Below are 22,607 nucleotides of genomic sequence, written 5' to 3' on the forward strand. Positions count from 1 at the left end.
CACATCAGCAGACAACCCACTAGTTCATGTCATTCGCCAGTTAGTTGGTGTTTGGCCGTCGGCGTGCAGGAATTACATTTATTACTAAGCCAAACTTACATGCTATTTCAGAGCGAATATTCAGAATAGCATGGTAAACAATATAGTGAGGCTGTCAATGGTCAAAAATGAACCAATGTGAATATAAAAGAACTTCACCTCAATAAATCAAGCTAGGCGGAATAGCGCTATTTACTGATGTTTTGCTGTTAAACTAAATAAAAATCTGCGTTATCGATGTGCCTGTGATTGTCTCGTGAACGCGTGGCGCTCATGCATGTGCGAATGGCAGATCTGCGTGAACAGATGTACAAAAGTCCAAATCTACATTTGCTGAGAGACAGTTTGAGCTACTTATCTGAATTATGGGAGATGTCGGACCGATTCTATTTAATTGGATGAACATTTTTTAGTTTTATTTCTTACCCAGAATATAAAAATACATATAAACACATTTAGATCATTTACTTTAATCATTACTATTAGACTGTGAAGAGACTTTCAACCAGCACAACAAGACATGTTTCTGAAGACCATCACCTACTGCACCTTTAAGCCTTTTAATTACACTTTAAGATGAATACTAGTTTTTACAAAATTACTAGTAAGATGATGTTATATATTGTGTTAATAATTTTAAATTCAGCACAGAAATGGAGTTAATGAATTAACAAAAGTTCATTAGCGAGGCCACGCCTAACCCAATCAAATCCTCGTCTACTATTTAGAGGAAGTAGACCCTCCCTAAACCGTTTGTCTCAGATTCTCGCTCCCTCCCACCCAATTCCCCTCTTAAAGACCGGTTTATACTTCTGCGTCAAGTGACCGGCGTAACCCACGGCACATGCAACGCGCGTAGCTGTGCATTTATACTTTTGTGCACTGTCTCTGTTGGGTTGCATTACACTTTCGAAACGCTAGTTGGCCGTGAGGTGTTAATGTGTTTCTTCGCTACTGTTTTGCTTTTCCTGAACACTTCCGGGATGTACAAGAGGCTCAAAGTCGCTCATTTTGAGGCAGGCCGGCGGACGTGCAACAACTTTAGCTATGAGGTAAACACAAAACAAAACTTTCTATCAGGAGCTCCTTCACGGGACTCCACACTTGTAAACAATCGCTCCACCAGGCTCGCACTGGGCTCTCGGTCCCGCCCAGACTCGTCAGCGCTACCAAGCCGACCAATCACAGAGCTTGCGCTACGCATCGTTGCGACGTGTAGTTACATTTTTTGAGAGGTGCACGTCAGCGACGGTCTCGGCGAAGGGCCATGCATCAGTGCCGTAGTATACGCCGACGTTTGACGCAGAAGTATAAATCAGCCTTCACTCATCCACTCGTCCCCTACACCCCCTCCCTATACCTCTTAACATCCCTCTCCTCTTCTACAGGCTGCATCAGAGGCGGGGTGGAGGGTCTTCTAAAGGTTCCACTTTAACCTACGAGACAAAGCCCCCACTCTGAGTCTCCCCGGACAAGACTCCCTGATCAGCCGGTTCAACGATCATCCATACTTCTCTTCTCAATCTTCATAACCATTACCTACTTCTCTCAAACATAAAGTTTCTCAAGCAACGGTTGTAGCCTGGTCCTTGATGGTGAAAAGCCTTTACAAATATTGAAGAATGTATTTTGAATAAATAATTTCACCTTTGGCAACACGGTAGCACTGTGACCTCACAGCAACAAGGTCGCTGGTTCAAGTCCTGGCTGGGCCAGTTGTCATTTCTGTATGGAGTTTGCATGTTCTCCCAGTGTTGGTGTGGGTTTTCTCGGGGTGCTCCGGTTTTCCCCACAATTCTAAAGACATGCAGTGTTAGGAAATATTTAAAGCAATACAGGAGGGCTAATCATTTTGACTTCAACTATATATACACTATTTTATAGTCAAATCTGACGGCCATTCGCAGGTTCGGGATGTGACAGCTGTTGTATTTCAGACATAGCATCCCCACATGCACTGGCTAACCTCCAAATACACAAACTAAATGCTAAATGGTGTCTTTCACAGCTGTCGAATAACACTTCCAGTAAACAGGCGATTTCTGAGAGCAGATGCTCGGAGACTTTGTCAATGTTTATAGCATATTTGGAGATCGGGCCCAAATGTGACATCAGGTTTAGATTATAGGCAACATTTAGGGTCAGTGGATGATAGGAAAGATTGGCATAATAACTGATAAATTAGCATGCTAACTGCTCCTCTGTTTAAATACACATTGGGAAATTAAATACACAGAGACTCAACAATGGATGTTGAAATGGCTGATTATGTAGTCTGGTTATATAATGGTGACCCACTTCAACTGCAAACAATTTGTATACAGCAGCCTCAGCAATGTTCAATTTTGGAGACAAGATTGCACCTAAAAATGCCAAATTTCATTCATTCATTGATTTTCCTTCAGCTTAGTCTCTATTTTAGAGGTCGCCACTGCAGAATGAACCGCCAACTATTCCGGCATATGTTTTACGCAGTGGATGGCCTTCCTGCTGCAACCCACTACTGGGAAACACCCATACACACTCATTTACACACACATACACTACGTCCCATTTAGTTTATTCAATTCACCGGAGGAAACCCACACCAACACGGGAACATGCAAACTCCACACAGAAATGCCAACTGACTCAGATGGGATTTGAACCAGCGACATTCTTGCTTTGAGGTAACAGCACTAACCACTGAGCCACCGCGCAGCTGATTTTTAATTATTGTATTGAAAAATGACTCGACTTGGATAATAGATTAAATGATGGGTGTGTGGACTGCAAGTGACACATTTGAAAGATGAGACATTTACAGTAGGCTTGGGCAGTATTTAAATTTTGATAACGTCAAACCTCCTCCATATTTTAACTCCATATATGTGACCTTATAGGTTTGCGGTCACCTGTTTGTCTTGTTCGTATTAGAGATCTGCGCGGGACGCTCTCTCTCATTCACACACACACAGAGACAGCAACAAGCAATGCACAGCACCACGCTCTCTCTCCCTCTCTCATTTACACACACAAACACATACATAGAGAGAGCACCAAGCGACACACAGCATCATGCTTTCTTTCATTCAAACCAATGATTGTATAAAAGATTCACACACATACACACACACATACACATAAACAGGCTCACTCGCTTGGGAGCGATATTGTTATTGGAGCGCACCCGCTCCCTTTCAAATCACACCAGAGTTACCGATCGCTACCGTGCCTTATTTGGAAATTTATTAGTGTTTATGGAATGCAGACCTCTAGTCCATATTTACCAGGTCTCCCTTCTCGTTCGGTCAAAACTCGGAAATACTGCCAAACTGCAGGTCACTTGGTGCACGACTCGCCATCTTACCTTACCCCTCTCTCTCTCCTCCACACTGTCCTGTGATGACAGTCATGCATACGGATTTGTAGGCATTAAATAAATAATATTTATTATTTAATACTTGTCTCCTATTTAAATGCATTGCTTTTTATGACAGTATAAATGTATTGAAACTGACACCGTTGCTATTTTTAGATCCCGCGGTATATCATATTACCACCCAAGCCTAATTTACAGTCCTCGTTCTTTTTGTTGTTTGAAATTCTGCCTTTCCTGCATCTTTAAAAGCAGTTTTTTTTTTTTTTTAACCTTTTGGCATTGTTTGTACCTCAAAATAATCTCTTTTCTGTCCAGTAATAGAAAAGCAGATGCTTTTAGAATTATATATATATATATATATATATATATATATATATATATATATATATATATATATATATATATATATATATATATATATATATATATATATATATATATATATATATACAGTATATATATATATAGTTATATTTATTTTATTTTATGGACTGTTTATGTTAAACCATATGGAAATGGTTAGGTTGTCGTTGTTTATTTTTAAAAAAAATTTAAATTTTTTGTACAGATTTTGGAAGGAAAGACAGCAGAATTCCATGGGGGTGTATTTCTGCAATGCAAAGTATGTTTTAAAGGGGTGGTCCAAAGTTTGTAAAGCCTTATTTGTAAGGGTTACTTGTGTTTATGGGATGCAAAGCAATGTGTGGTTATGCTTCATTTGTAAAAAATCTGGTTATTTATTCATATATCTTACTTTAATTATATACGGCTACTCGGCTAACATGAAAACGCTTTCCTAGTTCTTCCAAAAGCCTGTCCTCAAGAGGCAGTCAGCTAATATAATGTGCTGTGATACATGGATCAGCTCCACATCACCAGGAAATGCGGCACGCTCCTACAAGCCTCTGCTCTGAAAATAGTCAGTGTAGCCATATCAGTTTATGCCTGAATCAGACAGAAAATGAAGAGGAAACAGCTGAACTGCACACCTGCCCTCTAAAATCAAATCTGACAAGTGTCTTTCATATTCAGGTTATAAGCATATGTAAGTAATATGAAACGTTCACATATCTTTCGTGAGTTTGTTATTTGAGATGTAGAATGCAGGGAAAGCGTCCACATAAAGAGACACTGTAGTGCTGCTGAAGATTGTGGCTGTTTACAGCGGTTTGACTGATAAATATGAATTTGTAGCTAAATTGTTAACAGTGCCAAACAGCATTTCCCGTTGTTTACATCCTTGCTTACGTCCTGGCTACAACATACTATTAACACCAGAAACTGTGCGTGTAGTTGATCAATTTTAACAAATAAAAACACTTACAGGTTGTTGCTCACAACCCACAGCTTCTATTATGATTGGTGGATTAGCCAAATCCAGCACTGAACTGGGAGAGATTCTGGAAGCTGTCCTTTGTCAAATGCTAGAGCTTTATATATTTTTTTAGTTCTCTGGAACATAATTTAAATGAAATTGTAAGCACTTCTATCTTTGTGTTGTGTACTTTGGAAGCCCAAATACAGAAACAGAAGAAGCTCTGTGGAAATAGCAGCATTTGGACACTAATTTTAGCTTTCTCTTCTATAACCTTACAGCGCCCCTGGCCACGCCCCTTCACTGTGCATGGTGAATGTGCATAACCTGAAGGGTTAGTGACATCATTAACACTGATGTATTTTTTGTAGTCCTCAAACTTCGTCGCAGTAGGTTTTGCTAAGCTAACTGTGTAAAAGCCAATGGGCTCTATTTTAATGTCTTTTCTAGATCTAAACACCCAGGCACGTGCACACATAGGACTCAACCCGTGCAGTGCACATGCCCTTTTCAGTCATGGATAGAAAATGCCCTTCCAAAATGATCTGAAGTTTGCGACAACCCCTAGGCTCTTCAGTTCGCGACAAGCATCCACCACTCCCCCATCCCCCCGCTCTTTAGTTCACAACAACGCAACCCAACTTTTGAGGGTCTTCCATTCAGAGATGTTGTTTGCGTTCACACAGCTACATTACACATCAACTAAAGTTTAAAATAGGATATCATAGTGGTCCAACCCTTTAGCTCGTGCTCATGATTGACTCAGCTGGTCCACATTAGCTAATCATGATCCTCCAATCAAATGATTCCAAGTAACTATATCCTTATTTCCTTTCTACAATTATCTTCGTCTGGAAGAAACCCCCCTCCTTCCCTTTTTCCACCTTTATCTAGAATGGGCAGCACGGTGGCCCAGTGACTAGCACTGTTGCCTCACAGCAAGAATACCAATGGCATTGGGTCCTCGCTGGGCCATTTCTGTCTGGAGTTTGCATGTTTTCCCCGTGTCCGTGTGGGTACCCCCCCCCCCAAGTTCCCCGGTTTCCTCCCACCATCCAAATATGCTCTATATTATACATAAAATAAGCCTTAATCTTTTTTCTAATATCTTACTCTCAGGAGGTTGCCTTGGCTTCAGCATCTTTGAGAATCTCCCCTTGCCCTGCGAGTATCCCTTGAGCTCAGGGCTCTCTCTCGAGACAGCACGCCAAACAAGCTATGTATAAATCATGAGCTAAGTGTGAACTCTTGAAATAAAAAAAGAGTGGAAAATGGTGTCCAAAAAACTTGTCATTTACTCACCCTCAGGTTTTCCCAACATGTTTTGAATGTAAAAGCTCTATAATGAATTTCAACTTTTTGTCCAAACTTCCACAGTAAAAAGTCATTGAATGGCATAAGAATGAATATTTTCATATTTTGGTGAATTTTAAGAGCTCTACAAGAACATTACATTCTTCTAGCTGAATGCATCCTTTAATTTACTTGATCTTTTCCTTTACTAAACAAACACACAGCACAAGGAGATATGTAGTACTTCATGAATGACCGGGATTTTAGTCCTATAGACTTCTGCGAGCGCAGTTTCCGTGTGGGCCCAAACATGAAGTCAACAGTTTAGTCCTGAGATTTGATTCGTGGTTCCACTGAGGATTTACTGCGGCAGGAATTTGATATCACCATATAACCAAAGCTTCCCAAAGGTTAGAGCGGTCATTTCACCCGCTCTGTGTGAACGCTGTGTGCTTTAGAGTGCATTTCCTGCCATCTTTCACCCCGGTTATTTATTTATTTTTTTGTCGTGGCTGGTAGTAAAAATGTACCTCATGCAGGGAAAGACTGGAACATCTGACTGGAATAACAGTCCAGATGCAAACCGGAGAGACATGTGCGTCCCTCTAGTGATCAATAGTTGAAAAGGACATACTCCAGCCTGATTATTTGTCCAACTAAACCACAATGCATTGTTTTAATCACGTATACATGATTTAGATTTTCTTGTTAAGCAACAGCTGCACTATCAGATATTAGAAATGGATAGTCAAATCTGCAAAGCATAAATCAGCTGCATCGTGGAATTTTTTTACGGTCTGGATTGGCGAATGCCACGGATGTTTGCTTTCACAATGTTAGTCTGAATCCAGACGGTTCTGCGTGCCGATGAGCGGAACATGCCTAAATAAAACCCCGCTGCTATTGTGCGTGATGGCATTTTAAAAGTCCTGATGATTAGCGACTGGCACACTTGAATGCAGCTTTCTCTGAGCGTGTCGGAGCAGGACAGGCAGAAAAAACAAAACGCACCCATCCAAGACCGTCTGTGTGGAACAAAAATGTGCAGGGATCAACATGAGATGCGTCAAAACTCCAGGTCGGGTTTTGAATGGATTGAACGCTGCACCTGCAAGCCGATTTCCAGAGTTCCCGCTGAGGTCGAGGGGGAAAAGTGTGATTTCACAGCCTGTCGGTGGAAGACCTTCATCAGGCTTGAAAACTAAGCCCAATGGAATCCCAGGTTATGGGAGTTGAAAGGCTCAAGTGAATATAAGCTTAACCTGCCGTGCCTTTGCACACCCAGAATGCTCTGGATTCCATTGACGAGTATGATTAGGTCACCGCTTTTCTAAATGCATTAAAAGAGAGTTAACATTCTCAAATGTTCAATAAGAGACTCTCCTACTTCATTTTTTGGCAGTTATTGAAATCATATGGCAAACTATTAAAATCAAAGTCAACTTTGTGCAATTTTTTTAGCGATTTTTTTTTTTTTTTTTTTTTTTTAATTTTATTTTATTTTTTAAATTTTTTAATTTTATTTATTTATTTATTTTTTAATTTATTTATTTATTTTTTATTTATTTATTTTATTTTTAAAAAAAATCATTTACTGAATTGCAATATTGAAGCTCAATCTTTTTTCCAACAACAATCTAGGTTGAATAAATTGCCAGTACGTCTTTCATTTACAGACTTTATTCTTAAAAACTGTATATTAATTTGATCCACAAAAATCCAAATAAAAGTCATATTTAACCCATGTCGCCCATAAAATGTCAGATAATCCACAAGATTTACCCCCTATTGCCAATAAAATGTCAGATATTGCTAGAGATTTAACCCATTTTGCCCATAAAATGACAGACATTGTCCAAGATTTAACCCACAATTCCCATGAAATGTCAGATATTGAACAAGATTTACCCATATTCCAAATAAAATGTCAGATATTGCTAGAGATTTAACCCATATTGCCCATAAAATATCAAATATTGCACAAGATTTAACCCATGTCGCCTGTAAAATGTCAGATAATGCAAAAGATTTAACCCATATTGGTCATAAAATGTCAGATATTGCACAAGATTTAACACAAATTGCCCATAAAATGTCAGATACTGCACAAAATTCAACCCATATTGCCCATAAAATGTCAGATATTGCACAAAATGTAACCTATATTGCCTATAAAATGTCAGATATTGCACAAAATTTAACCCATATTGCCCATAAAATGTCAGAATGCACGAGTTATTCCAAATTGCCCATAAAATGTGGGATATTGCAAGAGACTTAACCCATAATTCCCATACAATATCAGATATTGCAAGAGATTTACCCATATTACAAATAAAATGTCGAAATTTGAGTTCAATTTTTAACATCAAAAGTAGACAGCAGAAATCAAGGCCTCATAATGCTGTTTATAATGGTAAATATACACAAATGCCTGTCAATCACAAAATATGGAAGCTGTTAATCAATGCATATTATTTTTCCGTGTTTTTAACCTAAAATCTGATCATGTTTCCCCAAAGGGGTCAATTTGACCTCATTATAAAAGGTTTTTGTAAAGTAATTTATGTGTAATGTTGACAACTTAAGCATCCCTTTGAATACAGCATGTATATACAGACGTTTAACATGAGAATGGGGTCAGAATGACACATTGGATTGTTTTAAGGTTAACTGATTTCGATATGAAATATTTAGTTCTTCTCAGTAAAAGCATCATTGTGCATCTCAGATGCAGAGATGTATGGATGCAGTCCTCCAAGCTCATGATGGAGTCAGACACAATATCCATTCTTTTTCCACAGGAGCATTACTTCATGTTTTAGACTGGACATTATTTCTGTAGAGTGACGAGACTTTTGTCTAAGCCAAGTCAGACCTTACTGTCCTCATTAAATAATTAAAAATCAAGGCATGATCTTATTTTATTGTGGTAAAATAAGCGTAATCTAGAGGCCTTTGCCTTTCATATAAGCCACTTCTGATACCAAACAGAAGTCCAGTTATTATTTATTGTTCCTAAAACTTGGATAGGGGACAAGACTTTTGCCGGGTAGTGTATATTTAATCAATTTTGAAATGGGTCATTCAATTCAATACAATCTTGATTCAGTTCAGTTCAATAAAAAGTGCTGATATTGCTGAATTATTCAATAACGAGCCAGAAAGCACCCTTACACAATATTGCAATGACACCTCGATATTCAGTTCAGATTTAGTTCTTGTCTGATAGTCAGATTAATGCTATTATTGCATATGACACTCTTAGTTTCCAATTCAAGAGTAAAAGCAGATTAACCCAAAAGCAGTCCCCGAATACCACCAGATTTTCTTCAGAAACTTCTCTAACCTGGTTTACATCGAGCGAGCCATAAATACCCCTGTATCTGAGATCCGCTTTTGAAGGTATGAGTTAAAAAAAGACTTGCTGATCTCAAACGAACTGTAAGTGATGTATGCTAGCCTGAAGCTCTAGGATGGGAATCAAAAAGCTTTCTACTTAGGGACTTTTCGATCTGGGGGAATGCTCTAATGTGAAAACCACCAAAAAGGGATTTCCTTTTCATATCTATTGCATCTGATAAAACAATATAAGATATAAGATTTCAAAGCCCCTATAGAGAGATGAATACAGTACATGCAGATGTCTTGGTAGCTCTCAGCATCTTGATTCGATTAATGAAACAACCTGTTTACTAATCATGATGCATGCACTCTGGCACTGCGGCGTCTCCTGAATCTGTGGCGATCTGTAGCGTTTAACACCCTGGCTGTAAGAAGCAGCTTATGCTAACAAAAGAAGATGTGTCCTTACCAAGTGGCCAGCTAAGCCAGACTTATCAGGGTGGCGTTGCGTTGGCTTGACCTCAGACGAGACGAGGGGAGGGCAAATCCCTCATGGAGGCAGGATTGAAGTGTGTGATGTCCATCCACGGCGTATATCCATGCAGTTTGTACAGATATTTAAGTGCTTCACCAGTTTCCTAGAGATTCCTCCTCATGGTGACTTCTTCTCCAGACCCTTTTTTTCCCCGATATGCGTGTTTACACTAAAATTTCTTCCGGCCACTCTGGAGGTGGGCTCGGAATTTCCTCATCCTTTGACATAGTTGTTTACACAAGTCCGAGACTAGTAGATCGTGACTTCACAGCCCGGAAATGGAGATTCCTGTCAGCTTCTCAGGACTCCTGAGCTGAAACACAAAGCAATATCTGTCTTATTATGGGCAGTATGAGCAATATGCATAAATGCAGTGCAAAATAAGGGGAAATCTCGTCATTTTATGGGCAATATGGGTTAATCTTGTGCAATATCTGTACATTTTATGGGCAATATGTGTAAATTTCATGCAATATCTGGCATTTTATGTACAATATTTGTAAATATTGTGCAATATCTGACATTTTTGTGCAATATAGGCAATGTGCATAAATGCAGTGCAAAATATGCAGAAATCTCATGCAATATCTGTAATTTTATGGGCAAAAATTGTAAATTACCTGGAAAACTTGACACTTTTATCTACAATACGGTCAATGTGCATAAATCTTGTGCAACATGTGACATTTTATGGGCTATATGGGGTAATCCCATGAAATTTCTGTAATTTTGTGGCCAATATGGGTTAATCTTGTGCAATATCTGTAATTTTATGGGCAATATTTGTAAATCTCATGCAATATCTGACATGTTATGTACAATATGGTCAATATGTGTAAATCTCTTGCAATATCTGTTATTTTATAGGCAATATTGGGTAATGTCATGCACTTTCTGTCATTTTATGGGCAATTGTGGGTTAAATCCTGTGCAATATCTGACATTTTATGGGCAATATGGGTTAATATTGTGCAATATCTGACGTTTTATGGGCAATATGGGTTAATTTTGTGCAATATCTGACGTTTTATGGGCAATATGGGTTAATTTTGTGCAATATCTGACATTTTAGGGGCAATATGGGTTGAATTTTGTGCAATATCTGACATTTTATGGGCAATATGGGTTAAATCTTGTGCAACATCTGACATTTTATGGGCAGTATGGTTTAATCATGTGCGATATCAGTGATGTTTATAAACAATATGAGTTATTCTTGTGCAATATTTGTCATTTTATGAGCAATATGTGTAAATTTCGTGCAATACTTGAGAGTTTATGTGTAATATTGGCAATATGCGTAAATCTCGTGCAATATCTGTTATTTTATGGGCAATGATGTGTAATCTCATGCAATATCTGACATTTTATTTGCAATATGGTCAATATGCATAAATCTCGGTCAATGTCTATCATTTTATGGGCAATATGGGTTAAATTGTGTGCAACATCTAACATTTTATGGGCAATATGGCTTAATTTTGTGCAATGTCTGATATTTTATGGGCAATATAGGTTAAATTTTGTGCAATATCCCACATCTTATGGGCAATATGGGTTGCATTTTTGCAATATCTGACATTTAATGGGAAATATGGGTTAAATCCTGTGCAATATCTGGCAGTTTATGTGTAATATTGGCAATATGCGTAAATCTTGTGCAATATCTGTCATTTTATGGGCAATGATGTGTAATCATGCAATATCTGACATTTTATGGGCAATGATGTGTAATCTCATGCAATATCTGACATTTTATTTGCAATATGGTCAATATGCATAAATCTCGGTCAATGTCTATATTTTTATGGGCAATATGGGTTAAATTGTGTGCAACATCTAACATTTTATGGGAATTATGGGTTCAATTTTGTGCAATATGTGACATTTTATGGGCAATATGGGTTAAATCCTGTGCAATATCTGAAATTTTATGGGCAATATGGGTTGCACTTTTGCAATATCTGACATTTAATGGGCAATAGGGGTTAAATTGTGAGCAACATCTAACTTTTTATGGCAATTATGGGCTAAATCATGTGCGATTTCTGACATTTCATGGGCAATATGGGTTAAATCTTGTGCAATATTTCACATTTTATGGGCAATACGGGTTAATTTTCTGCAATATCTGACATTTTTTGAGCAATATGGGTTAATTTTCTGCAATATCTGACATTGTTTGGGCAATATGGTTTAATCTTGCAATACCTGTGATGTTTATAAACAATATGAGTTATTCTTGTGCAATATCTGTCATTTTATGGGCAATATGGGTTAAGTCCTGTCCAAAATCTGGCAGTTTATGTGTAATATTGGCAATATGCGTAAATCTTGTGCAATATCTGTCATTTTATGGGCAATGATGTGTAATCTCATGCGATATCTGACATTTTATTAGCAATATGGTGAATATGCAAAAATCTCGTTCAATGTCTGTCATTTTATGGGCAATATGGGTTAAATCTTATGCAATATTTGTCATTTTATGGGCTATGTTGACTAATCTCATGCAATATCTATCATTTTATGGGCAATATGGATTAAATCATGTGCAATATCTAATATTTCATGGGCAGTATGGTTTAACCTAGTGCAATATCTGTCTTTTTATGGGCAATATGGGTTAAACTAATGCAATATCTGACATTTTATATGCAATAAAGACATTATGTTAAAAAAAAATTATACATTTTCTGAACAAGCTCCCTATTCTTACATATTTTGATAATTTACAATTCTTATAGTAGGGGGATATTTTAAGAGTTTGAAGTACATTAACATTTTGTGCACAATATGCTTAAATATCATGCAAGATCAGATATTTTATGGTCAATATGCGTACATCTTGTGCAATGTTTTGCATTCTAAATGCAATACAGGCAATACACAAAAATATCATGCAATATGATCTGTATGCATACATTTTGTGCAATATCTGTCATTTTATGGGCAATATGTGTAAATATCGTGCAATATCTGTCATTTTATCCCCAATAAAGGTAAATATCTTGCAATGTATGACTTTTTTGGGCAATATATGCAATATGCATAAATCTCTTGCAATATCAGGAATTTTATGTTCAATATGGGCAGAATCAGAATCTGGATTGTCATTGTACAAAATACAACAAAATTTACGTTTGCCTTTCCCTTTAGTGCAGTCCTATTTATCTAAAACAACAGTAATAATAACAAGAGATAAAAAGATAATATGGCAACAATAATTAATTATAAAAGGAGCAACAATACAATACTAAAAGTGCGTATGATGTATAAAGTAGCAAGTGCGTTTTCTAGCAGCTTTTTGAATTTAAAAGTGAATAAAATGTGAGCCCGAAAGGCCTACAATTTAATGTTCAAGCGTATAAAGTGGCAAGTGCCACAAATGTGTACATTTTGTGCAATATCTGTCATTTTAGGGCCAATATGGGTTAATCTTGTGCAGTATCGGACATGTTATTTGCAATATGGACTATATGTGTAAATCTCATGCAATATCTGGAATTTCATGAGCAATATGCATACATCTCCTGCAATATCTCATTTTAGGGCCAATATGGCTTAATCTTGTAAAATAGATCTGACATTTTATTTGCAATATGGACAATATGTGTAAATCCCATGCAATAATGGCATTTCGTGGGCAATATGCATACATCTTCTGCAATATCTGGCATTTTAGGGCCAATATGGGTTAATCTTGTGAAATATATCTGAAATTTTATTTGCAATATAGACTATATGTGTAAATCTCATGCAATATCTGGCATTTCTTGAGCAATATGCATAAATCTCTTGCAATATCTGGCATTTTAGGGCCAATATGGGTTAATCTTGTAAAATATATCTGACATGTTATTTGCAATATGGACTATATGTGTAAATCTTGTGCAGTATCTGGCATTTCATGGGCAATATGCATACATCTCCTGCAATATCTTGCAGTTTAGGGCTAATATGGGTTAATCTTGTGAAATATATCTGACATTTTATTTGCAATATGGACAATATGTGTAAGTCCCATGCAATAATGGCATTTCATGAGCAATATGCATTAATCTCCTGCAAAATCTGTCATTTTAGGGCCAATATGGGTTAATCTTGTGAAATATATCTGACATTTTATTTGCAATATGGACAATATGTGTAAATCTCATGCAATATCTGGCATTTCATGAGCAGTATGCATACATCTCCTGCAATATCTGGCATTTTAGGGCCAATATGGGTTAATCTTGTGCAGTATCAGACATGTTATTTGCAATATGGACTATATGTGTAAATCTTGTGCAGTATCTGGCATTTCATGGGCAATATGCATACATCTCCTGCAATATCTTGCAGTTTAGGGCCAATATGGGTTAATCTTGTGAAATATATCTGACATTTTATTTGCAATATGGACAATATGTGTAAGTCCCATGCAATAATGGCATTTCATGAGCAATATGCATTAATCTCCTGCAAAATCTGTCATTTTAGGGCCAATATGGGTTAATCTTGTGAAATATATCTGACATTTTATTTGCAATATGGACAATATGTGTAAATCTCATGCAATATCTGGCATTTCATGAGCAGTATGCATACATCTCCTGCAATATCTGGCATTTTAGGGCCAATATGGGTTAATCTTGTGCAGTATCAGACATGTTATTTGCAATATGGACTATATGTGTAAATCTTGTGCAGTATCTGGCATTTCATGGGCAATATGCATACATCTCCTGCAATATCTTGCAGTTTAGGGCCAATATGGGTTAATCTTGTGAAATATATCTGACATTTTATTTGCAATATGGACAATATGTGTAAATCCCATGCAATAATGGCATTTCATGAGCAATATGCATTCATCTTCTGCAATATCTTGCAGTTTAGGGCTAATATGGGTTAATCTTGTGAAATATATCTGACATTTTATTTGCAATATGGACTATATGTGTAAATCTTGTGCAGTATCTGGCATTTCATGGGCAATATGCATACATCTCCTGCAATATCTTGCAGTTTAGGGCTAATATGGGTTAATCTTGTGAAATATATCTGACATTTTATTTGCAATATAGACTATATGTGTAAATCTCATGCAATAATGGCATTTCATGAGCAATATGCATACATCTTCTGCAATATCTGGCATTTTATGTGCAATATGCATAACTTTTGTGCCAAAAAATATTTTTTTATATGCGATACATATGTGCAAATCTCATGCAATAGCTGTCATTTTATGTACAATATTGTCAGTATGGGTAAAGTGCAATATATGCAACTACCTTATGCAATACACATACATTTCAATTTAATTTTCAAGATTTTTTTTGTGCATAACATATGCATTTCGTGTAATTTATGTTAAAGCGTATCAAGTGTGTCGAGAATCATTTATAAAATGTTTAAAGCATTTTCATTTCATCGGACGTCCCACATGCCTCACAATAAAAGACAACTCTAGTCTATTCATAGCCAAATGTTTTATATGCGCGCTTGGTATGACACAGTTTTTATGGGGAAGCAGGTGGATGTGTTCACAGTAATGCAAAACCTGAGCTTGGCCAATCCCAATAAAGTATGGTAAAAAGAGCTTAAATCTAACTTAAACAGACAACCCTCCTTATTCATGTGTGACATGTTTGTAGTATTCAGTAATACGATTTACTTAGCAACACGCAAACTCTATCAAAACCAACCGTGAGTCAAGTTTCCCATGGAAAGCGCTATTTACGCAGTGCGTAGAGTTGGTCCCTATGCAGAGCGTTTCAAATCAATCCCTTATGAGGCTCCCCTAGGTTAAGATGCCTGTGTAGACAACACTAAGGTTTTGCAACAGAGCTGTTAAGTGAAGCCAGAGAATTTTTAGTAAACCTTTTTAAGAGTCTTAAGTCATTCCAGATCCTTTTTCTATGACTGAAAACAATTGTCTAATAATATTTAGATTAAATTAAGCAAGTTCTTGGTATTTCGGAAGATGATTGGCACTGAATGCATGTCTTACTGCTTGTTTGGTTGAACATTGTGAACGTAAATGCAAATTAAATATGAATAGATTACAGAACTGTGAGTAGGCACTTAAACACACTAAGCGTATTCTTGTAGTCTTACCTTGTGAAGAGTTGAGTCTGTCCAGATCCTGGTTTGCTTGTCAGAGTGTTTCGTGCGTAAGATCCCTGGCGGTGTGTAAAGCGATGAGTTGCGTGTGTATGTTTGTAGGGGTGTGCGCATGGAGAACTCCCCTCGTCCCTGTCAGTCTTTGTGTTTGTGTGTGTGTGTGTGTGTGTGTGTGTGACTCCTCCTCCTCTACCAGCACACCGATCCCTGGACGGCTCAGATTACCACAGACTGTAATCACTGAGGATGCTCAAAATCAGGACACAATGAAGGGCTTTAAACACCTAGACACTGAAAAAATGATTCATTAGATTTACTACATTTTTTTAGGTAAGTAGTTTTAAACAATTTATATGGGCTGAACTTAAATTGTGATGTTCAACTGAATTTGTATCTTTAAATTAGCTCATATAAATCTCTTGCATTCATTCATTCATTCATTTTCTTGTCGGCTTAGTCTCTTTATTAATCCGGGGTCGCCACAGTGGAATGAACCGCCAATCTATCCAGCAGGTTTTTATGCAGCGGATGCCCTTCCAGCCGCAACTCATCTCTGGGAAAATTGTTTGCAATCACTTACCTTATTTTTGACTGGCACCTGTAATGTGGGATGCTGCCAGAATAGTTGGTGATTCATTCCGCTGTGGTGACTCCTGATAAATAAAGGACTAATCCGAAGGAAAATGAACAAATGAATGATGAAAATAGTAATAAATATATATATTTTTATGGGGCGACATGGTGGCTCAGTGGTTTGCACTGTCACCTCACAGCAAGAAGGTTGCTGGTTCGAGTCCCAGGTGGGTCAGTTGGCATTTCTGTGCGAAGTTTGGATGTTCTCCCCGTGTTGGTGTGGGTTTTTTTTTCGATTTACAGTCCAAACACATGCGCTATATGAATTGCTGGAAGGACATACGCTGTGTAAAACATATGCTGGGTAATTTTGCGGTTCATTCCGTGGCGACCCCTGATGAATAAAGGCACTAAGCCAAAGGAAAATGAATGATACTTATAATAAATGCTATTTTACAATTTTATTCAAGAGTAATTAATTGTATGTATATTAAGGTTTAAGTAAGTAAAGGTTTATTTATATAGCACCTTTCCCAGACATTGAGTCACAAAGTGCTTTACAGCAAGAGTAAACTTATTTATTAATTTATTTAGGTTTTAGTGCCATATCAGCAGCATTGGCTGTATTCATGGCAAAAACATATACTGATAAATATATATAATCATATATATTCAAATCAGTTTCTTAACAAACATACATTGGAAAAAAACAACAAAAAGTTTACAAGTAGCAACAACACTGAAAAGAGTCATATACAATCTTTTATTTTGATTAAAGATAAGTATTCTAAAATTGCTCAAGAAGGCACCTTTTCAAACATTCCCCTTAAAATATTTCCCGAATAAAAACGTTCTCCACATCATTTAAAAATACACATTCTTTTAAAATGTTTTATCGACAAAATATTCTTACACAAGTCACAAATAGGTTTTTCTTCCTCTTTTAATAAATAAATACCCATGCGAAACACTAATACTGTTAATTAAAAGCTTGAATGCATCCTTAAATGCTTTTTAAAAAGTTCAACTAGTCCCAGAATCAGTGCTATAGGGAGAGAGTTCCAGAGCCGGGGGCCCACCACACAAAAGGCACGGTCACCTTTAGTCTTAAGACAAGTTCTGGGAATGGCTAAAATGTCTTTGCTAGAAGACCTCAGAGACAGGCTACATGAGTGACTGCATAAAAGATCTATATATATATATCTATATCTATATATATATATATTGTTATATATATTGTTATATATATAGGGGTATTAGACCATGCAGATCTCTATATGTAATGACCAGGGGTCTAATGTACAAAGAATTGATACTAAAACATTGTGTATGGACAAAGCTGTAAATGTGCGTACGCAGTAAAAAAAAAAAAAAAAAACAGATGTATGAAACACTGTGTATGCTTAATTGCACGCATATTGTCTTTGTAGATCCGAATTAACGTGAAACTGAGCGCATGAGCGCAAAACCCCTCCCTGCCTCCTCCCCCGTATAAATATAATGACTCCACTTTGGCTAAACCAAACGAAAAAGCAAGCAAGAAGAGAAACTTCACAGAATGGGAATTGGAGGTGCTTCTATCGGAGGTGGACCTCCGATAGACTGATAAACTGTTATTTGCACGTTTGTCCTTTGGAATTAATAACAAAAGAAAAAAATAGAGCAGGAGAGTTGAGCTGACACCGTTAACGCAGTGGAGTCTGAAAATCCAACTGTGAACTAATTAAAAAAAGAAATAGTCTGATGTAAAGGTGCAGGTTAGGAGGAGAACAGCGGCGCACCGTCAAAGTTTGGACCGAACAGGCAGGGGAACAGAGGATTCTGAACGAACACCCTTTAAGGAGAGAGTTGCCTCAATTGTGGGCGACACTTTACTGTCTGGAGTAGTATCCGTGGTTGTGGGAGACACAGATGTATTAGAGGAACACTTTGTTAGGGCAGTATAGCAGCAGCCCTCCGCTCTTATCAAGGCATCGCCACCGGCATTTCACTGCCCAATCACCCACTCTAAAACTGACCGAGTGTGAGAATGGGCATCATTGTATCTGCGCACTTGGTTAGTTTTGTGGGTTGTTGAGTGGGGTTAAAAGCCACGTCTTTAATGGAGAACCGCGGTCTCCTGATATGCAGTTAGATAATTACGCTCGATAAAATAAAATAAAAACTTAGCTGGAATAATATCTTTAAATACATCACTCACCAAGAAACCACCCATCATGCATTTGTGAGGATGACTGAATCATGGGTTGACCAAGGCCACCTTGCCACAATATTTGCTAATGCTTTTATATGTTCTGAATCACATAATTGGTAAAAAAAAAAAACATTTTGATTGTTTCAATTGACCCATTTTCGTGGTCTTATAATCTGCATTTATTTTTACCTAATTATTCCAGCGACTTCCGTATGAATCGTCCAGTGATTCATTTGTTCCCAAACCCCTCCTTAGCACGAAGCTAATTTGCGCTGATTGGACCAATGACAGCCTGTTGCGATTGGTCGACTGCCTTCAGTCAGAGAGTGAAATGCCAAACAGCTAATCAGCAATATAAAAGTAATCACAGTTCATACACGCTCAATAGTGTAGGCGTGGATTTTAGCTGCCAGTGGGTCAATGTAAATACAGACTATGGACTTGAAAATTCAGACGACTGACTATTTTATTGAACAAAAACTCCAAAAACAGTTGAGGAGATCTCCTAGCTTCTCACTCTGCTCTTTTCACAGACACGCACGCACGCACGCACTTAACCCTGCTTCGGACGACAACACGCGCGCACACACACACACACACACACACACACACACACACACACACACACACACACACACACACACACACACACACACACACACACACACACACACACACACACACACACACACACACACACACACACACACACACACACACACACACACACACACACACACACACACACACACACCTCCGGACGACAGCGCGCGCACACGCACACACAGACACACACACTACTCCTCGTCCACGGAGCTCCGTTAACAAAGCAGCACGCGTCGCGTTTTTAACGTGACTTTGCACGCGATAAGAGAATATAGCCAGTTAACCTGATACAGTACACGCGGTTACAAGTAACAAATCACAACTAAATACATTTGCAAGCTAGAGTCAACGAGGCAACTTTAATCGCACGTACTTACACTTGAGAAATGGAGGAAGAAAAATCCATCCTGACGTCCATCAGTAAGTTACTGTTTACTGATCCTTCCTTTAACAAACGCAGATGAAGTATTCTTTGTAGCATGTAGTTTCCAGAAGTTTCCAGTAGTTTCCAACTGCTTGGTTATAATGCTGAAGTTTCATTGGGTAGAGACTCAATATATCCATCTGCAGTGTGACTTCAATCGACCGGCATGTTTGTGTGTTTGTGGGTGTGTGTGTGTGTCTGGGTTTCTGCATCAGAGGGCGGGGCCTCAGGTTTGAAATCTCCCGGATTTGCGCGTGCACGTGAATAACTTGGTTTCGTTCGTACGTCATGGCGAAACACCTAATGAATCGGTATCAAGGCGACTCGTTTGAAGCACTATGAGTCGACTCTTTTATAGATGAATTAACAGTTTTAAACAGTGTACTCTAACAGATTTAAGCCTTAGCTGGATACTTCACTTCACTTAGAGCTGTGTTACACACTACATGGAGGGGAATTTTCAAAAACCCATAATATGGGCTCTTTAATGTGATACTTTTTAGTGTGCAATTTAACACAATTGCCTCTAGGAGTCGCCATTGGAAATAAAACAAACACACACAAGAAATGCACGTACACCAGACATGAAGTTGGTGTGGACCAATGCACATTCTCCCATTAATCCAATAGTTAGATGCACAATATATAAGCTAATATGCCCATCAACATAAATATATATACATACCTATATATATATATATATATATATATATATATATATATATATATATATATATATATATATATATATATACATAAAGCTGCTCTTTTAAATCAATTATCCAGGTACAAATATCAATGAGAAATGCATTAGTCATCTACACTACAAAGCTGTTGAATGCTTGATTCTGATTGGTTGATGAACATTCTTATGTGTGCAGCTACTTTATTTTCAGATTAATGCAACTTTTTACATATAGTTCCATAAATGAGTTAAGCTTTTAAATTAATTTACTACTGACAGAAACCCAACCAAAAAAGGGTTTTGGATGAGATGCAAAAAAATAGTCCCACACACAACAGTGGTTTGAGGCCAAAAAACATCAGAACTCAGTGTCTAAGGTGTGGTAATCAAGGTATAAGTGGATTCAATTATCACGGCCTTTGAATTATTAGAAATTAATCCACACCCGAGGACATCTTCGCACCGGTTATGCATCAACAGCTCATCGTCAATTTTTTATACATTTTTTTTTTTTACATATATACTCACGGACGACGCAGCGGCTCAATGGTTAGCACTGTAGCCTCAGCAAGAAGGTTGCTGGTTCGATCCCCGGCTGGGTCAGTTGGCATTTCTGTGTGGAGTTTGCATGTTCTACCCTTGTTGGCATGGGTACTCCAGTTTCCCCCACAGTCTAAATATATGCTGTATAGGTGAATACACTAAATCGGCTGTAGTATTTGCGTGTGAATGTAAAAGTGTATGGGTGTTTCCTAGTACTGGGTTGCAGCATATGTTTTACAAATGTGTAAAACATATGCTGGAAAAGTTGGCGGTAGAGGTCTGCATTAGGAGACAGCCGCGGGACCTGACCAGATTTCTACGGCGCGGGTATAAATTTCCGAATAAATCACGGGAGCGGTCGTAACGTGTTTAATTTGGGACAGGAGGGGGCTGTCTAGCAATATCGCTCCCGACTCCCGAGTGAGCACGCGTATGTATGTGTGTAAATGAAATAGCGCGATGCTGTGTTTAGCTTGTTTGTTGCAGTTTGTGTGTGTGTGTGTGTGTGTATGTATGCACACGCGCGAATTAGATGTGTGTGTGTGTGTGTGTGTGTGTGTGTGTGTGTGTGTGTGTGTGTGTGTGTGCGCGTGTGCGCGTGTGTGCGTGTGTGCGTGTGTGCGCGTGTGCGCGTGTGCGCGTGTGCGTGTGTGTGTGTGTGTGTGTGTGTGCGCGCGAGAGCTTTGCCTGTTTGTGCTTGGTGCTTATGAGTGTGTGTTCTAGAGGGCGCGCGCGCGCGCGCGAATGAGAGAGAGAAAGCTTTGTCTGTGTGCGTGTGTGTGTTTATACAGACAGCTTGTTATAGGCTGTTTGGACTGTATAACTGGGTGATTTTTCGGTTTTGTTCTCCTCCCGCTCTTTAGCGGGATCGGGCGCGGCGGATAGAAAACGGAGCAGGTCGGGCAGCGGGACATCAAGTGCTTAATATAAGCGGGAGCGGTCGGGTTCGGGCTAAAACCTGGCGGGTGTGGGCGGGAGCGGGATTCAAAATTTAGTCCCGCGCAGATCTCTAGTTGGCGGTTCATTCCAATGTGGTGACCCCTGATTAATAAAGGGAATACGCAAAAAGAAAATGAAATGAATATATACTCATTTTGATCTCTGTAACGCCTCACTGTTACTCAAATACTTTACCTGTGATGCAGGAACCCTTTTTATACTCTGTTGCTTCTGTCAGTATTTGCACCTGCATAAACAAAATGCTGTTTGTTGCTATTTATACTTGCTATAAACTGTATCTAGCAGTATTTGTACTCAGTCTAAATAGCGGCCACCATTTTTTTACTCAGTGTAAATAGCTGCTGTCTAAATTATGTCATCATAGCTGTTCATTTCCAAGATGGATTGCTTAGAAGTTGCAAACTCCACCAGAGTTTACATAAACTAGACCACCTTTTAAACTGATTTTGTAAAATCAAGCAGGTTTTTTTGTTAGTCGATTGTATTGCTTTGAAATAATAATTACATTAGAGCTGATATAATTTGTGCATGCATAAAATTAATGCATGAGTTAAGTCTGATTACTTTTATACAATGTATAATACATTATGAAATGTGCACTACCTGACAATAGTCTTGTT

General features: G+C 38.1%; 1 protein-coding gene and 1 long non-coding RNA gene across 3 annotated transcripts in view; both read right to left on the reverse strand.

The window, feature by feature from the left end:
• Window positions 1–16,241, reverse strand: part of LOC103910147 (uncharacterized) — a 60,765-nt gene extending 44,524 nt beyond the window's left edge. The window contains exons 1-2 of one of the 2 annotated variants that reach the window (XM_087241601.1): window positions 15,997–16,241; window positions 9,823–10,201 (exon numbers count right to left, since the gene is read on the reverse strand). The gene's annotated coding sequence lies outside the window, so the exon portion shown is untranslated. Of the gene's footprint in view, window positions 1–9,822; window positions 10,202–15,996 lie in introns of those variants that run through there. The other variant, XM_087241602.1, reaches the window with a different exon arrangement.
• Window positions 1–22,607, reverse strand: part of LOC147846549 (uncharacterized) — a 1,651,758-nt gene that overhangs the window by 929,337 nt on the left and 699,814 nt on the right. The window lies entirely within an intron of this gene.

The sequence above is a fragment of the Danio rerio genome, chromosome 2, assembly GCF_052040795.2.
Source record: "Danio rerio strain M-AB ecotype USA chromosome 2, GRCz13ab, whole genome shotgun sequence".
NCBI classification, from domain to species: domain Eukaryota; kingdom Metazoa; phylum Chordata; class Actinopteri; order Cypriniformes; family Danionidae; genus Danio; species Danio rerio.